The 4,241-nt window shown below is 38.6% G+C and overlaps 1 long non-coding RNA gene across 1 annotated transcript; it reads left to right on the plus strand.

The window, feature by feature from the left end:
• The first annotated feature begins 976 nt into the window (after positions 1–976).
• On the plus strand, positions 977–3,878 carry LOC147839766 (uncharacterized). The gene is made up of 3 exons (XR_015515063.1): positions 977–1,120; positions 1,191–1,343; positions 1,422–3,878. It is a non-coding gene; the product is annotated as an uncharacterized LOC147839766 (long non-coding RNA).
• The last annotated feature ends 363 nt before the right edge of the window (positions 3,879–4,241 follow it).

Here is a 4,241-nt window from a genome sequence, read left to right on the forward strand (position 1 = left end):
CTGGCATGTTTATTGTCCACAATGCAATATGAATTAAGGAGATAGAATTATATGACACAGAAATCATTGCACCAGGTTAAATACTAAGTACTCTGAACATAGTATTAGTTTTTCAATATGACTAGCACTGCAAGCGTGCACAGCTCTTATTTCTTTTTCTTTCTCTGTCCGGTGGGGACCACGACACCCTCTGGTCACAAGTACTGAGACTGATGGAGCACCTGTCAACTGAGCTTTAATAACTGCTTGTGTTCATAGCCGGAGAGAATGTCATAGATCTCCTGTGCTTAGCCATAACCTCCTCTAAGCTCAGTTTGCGTATCTTCCAGAAGGTGACAGACAAAACTTTTAGAAACCAAACTGCATTTGGTAAAAAAAATGTTGATGAAGTTCATTATAATTTTGGGACCCATTGAAATTCATTCATTTATTTAGACATCACAAGGGGTTAAAAACGTCCGTAGTAAAACCAAAGACCATAAACTTGTTATATGAGAAACAGTATTATTCATCCTACAAATTGCTTTTTTATTATCTCTCAGAGAGACATCGTAAAATCACAATATTAAACTTATCAGATTACTGACACTTCATATGTTTCTGAGGGGGAAGAGAGAGGGGTGCTTAAATTAACATTTTAGAGTTTGATATTAAAATAGATACTAAAGTTGCAATATAATGTCTTTGACACGTCTGAATGTGATTGTATCATTAGCTACAATATTCACTAAATTATACATAATGCTTTTTCATTATCACAGTTATCAAGGAAAACACTCTAACATATTTTGTTATCTAGAAATACACAGTAAACCATGAAGGCATCACAACAATTACAACCCTAAACTGAATGTGGCAGGAGAGGTAATTAGTTGCCTAGTGTCATTAATTTACGGGTCCTTCTCTCTGTCCTATTACAAAACTGCATTCGGGCTATAAAAAGAGGGAAGCATTTGCTACCTGGGATGCGTCACCTGATTAGTTGCGGCGCCGTGAACGCGCTTCGTCACTTCCCACACCTGTTGAGGGCGGTGAGGGGTTTTGATCAGGCTGGAAGTTGCTTCGCCTGAAATGTTTGCTGTAATCGCCAACGCTAGAACGCGTGTAGGGACTGGGAAAGGTAAGCAAGCGTCTGTTTCATGTTGCGGTTGTCGTGATCATTCTGGAAACGCTGTGTCCGCTTTTCTCAGCTGCGTGAACCAGATGTCCGCTTTTCTCAGCTGCGTGAACCAGATGCAGGTGCGCGACTGTTTGTTGGCTGTGCCGGCTGTTGACTGAAATCTACGTGCTATCTGCCTTTTTGAGTGATTGATTGAACCCCGATTTCCTTCGGTGAGCAGTAGGTAGGTGTTTGCATGTAGTTGCAAATGGCTTGTAGCAGATTTTGAACTTTATCATGACGATTGACTTATTTGTTGTAGGCTGGGTGCAGGGGCGGACTGGCCATCTGGCAAACCGGGCACTTTCCCGGTGGGCCGACGTACTTTTTGGGCCGGGCTGATCATCGTCTTATGATCTGATCGGCCCATAAAAGGCTTAGCAGCCTATCGTTTTTTTTCTGCCTTATTAATTGATGCTCCTTTGATCTGTGACTTTCTGAAAGTAGATGCTTTTTTTCCCGGACAGACAGACCGGGCCGGCCCATGTGACACTCTGCAGCCCATTGGTTCTTTTCTTTACTGACATTAGGCTGGCCCAATCACAAACTCCTATTTTGGACTCCGTGTGAGCGTGCGTCGTCTGTGTGTATTTGTCAAAATAGTCAAGAGTCAGAGAGAAGAACCGCAAGGGAGGCGCAGAGAAATCACGGGAAATACACCGGCGTTTCATTTAGCGTTTCTGAAAAGTTCTCTGTTCATTCTAGTACATGGCTAAAAGCGCAAATCACGTGACCACACACTCTCTGCCAAGACCTTCAGCCAGTAGTTCAGCGGGTGAGCATAAACCCCAGGTGAGAGAATAGTGCATGTCAGACAGTTCATCTGCTGGATCTGATCTCACTATAGTTGTAAAACGTGATATTGAATTCATCTTGTTGTCTCTATCTAACAACTCTAATGTCTTTTGAATCACTTGTTCTCAGTTAACTGTTTTGGCTGAGTGCAAAGATAAGCTAATATATTAATTTATGTAACCACATACACTGATTCTGCACATTGACTGATTGCTTACCTTTATCGTTTAAATTTAATGTACGTTATACTGTTATAATGGCCATTATTTATTATTAAAACTGATATTCTGCAAAAGAGACAGGGTAAAGTTCATTCTTTTCAATGGAAATGAAAGGAGACAGTTATATTTAAGCCCTGTTATAAATATGCAGAGTGGAGATGACGCTCATATAAATATGCAGCTACACGAGGCTGTTTGGTGTCTGTTAATCATAATATCAAAATGAAACAAATTTGACTTATATTATGTTTTCATTGTTTAGATAGTGAAACAGCAAGCAGGATGAGGTGAATGTGGTTATAAAGTACACTGTTCCCTTTGAAGATTTAGCCATGCATTAGCAGGCAGTTTTTTTGTTATGTTTATTATTGAATATAGGCTGAGTGAATAGTGTATTGAATAAGCTAAATTGGCTGTAGTGTACGAGTGTGTGTGAATGAGTGTGTATGGGTGATTTCCAATATTGGGTTGTGGCTGGAAAGGCATCTGCTGCATAAAACATGCTGGAATAGTTGGCAGTTCATTCCACTGCGGCAACCCCTGGTAAATGAGGGACTAATGCGAAGAAAAAAAAATGAATGAATGGTGTATTTTTTTAGAACTGAACAATTATGGACAGTATACAGAAATTAAATTGAGATTAAAGTTTGTATTTATTTATTTATTTCATATATATGGCTTTTGTGTTTTATAGAATATGAGTTGATAAAAAATATTGGACGTGCATAGATAGATAGCATTTTGATTGAATTTAGTGGGCCGCTCTGGCCCAAAATGCCAGGGCCGTTTTTTTTTTTTTTTTTTTTTTTGCCCTGGCTGGGTGGTGAGGGGAGCTCCGTCGGGCGCTCCGCATCCGTGTGTGGCTACAGTGCTGTCCTGTTTCCCGTGTTTTTTTCATGTTTTCTTAGATTTTTTTTTTTTCTTCCGTTTTGTTTTCTTAATTGTTTGTCTTTTTTGAGTTCTGTTTTTGGTTACACAAGGACTGTTTAACTTTTATTTTTGTTGGTACATTTATCTATCTTCGTTTGTTTGGGTTTCATTTTCTTTATTGGATAAATCTATATAGTGCGGCTGGATTTATTTGTTTATTTTTAATATTTTGACTTATTCATCCAGCATGTTTTTTTTTTTTTTTTTTTTTCTTTACATTTTGTGCTTTTGTGTGAATCTTTACTGTTGTATTTTCATTATTTCATTTATTTTCTCTTTAGTAATTTGGTTTAAGATTTAATTGTTTCCTCCCTTTGTTTAAGGTGGAATTTAGTTTCTTTTCTTTGTTTTCATTTATCAACTTTGTTACATTTTTTTGTATTTTGTTTATCTACTTGTGTAACTGATTTATTTTTTTGTTTAATTGCAGGGCAGTGGTCCGACTTTTCGGCTGGTGACAGAGCCAGAGCTCCCTGGGGTGGGAGGCTAATTTTATTGGACATTGTAGAATTTCTCACAGTGTAGTTATCACTGTGTGCTGGTTTGTGTTTGTGGGTACTCTCTTTTTTTACACAGTGGATTGTAGTGGTTTTCACTTGCCCGAAGTACAGCCTGGCCACTTTCCCTAACGCTGGCGAGCTCTGGCCCTGGGGCACCTTCATAAATTTACAAACTGTCATGTCAATGTCGAAATATTGGTTTTAATCCTGTTTTTTTTTTTTTTTTTTTTTTTTTTGAGATTTGTTAATAAAGAAATCTATTTTTGTACCGTGCCAATGTCTCTGACTGCAATTTGGTGGAACGAACTTGTGCGTGCCTTTTTATATGGGTGGTGCGTGTATTTAAATTCTTTGGGTGAAATTCCCAAGGTGGCGTAGTCAGGTAAATCATTAATATTGTCAGATTGAAGGTCTAGCTCCATCCGCCCACCTGCCACCTGTCACATAAAGTTGCCATATAAATGAAGTTCCCATGACAATAATAATAAAAGTCATGCTTTACCTAAAGGAGTGCTCATATGACACCTGTCATGATACTTTCAACCCAGGCTCATTCCGACAACGTTGCCCTAAACATTTCTAGAGAGCACGGAAAACATCCTAAGAGATACGTTATTTGCTGTTTTTGCAAATTCA

The sequence above is a fragment of the Danio rerio genome, chromosome 18, assembly GCF_052040795.2.
Source record: "Danio rerio strain M-AB ecotype USA chromosome 18, GRCz13ab, whole genome shotgun sequence".
Classification (NCBI taxonomy): Eukaryota; Metazoa; Chordata; class Actinopteri; order Cypriniformes; family Danionidae; genus Danio; species Danio rerio.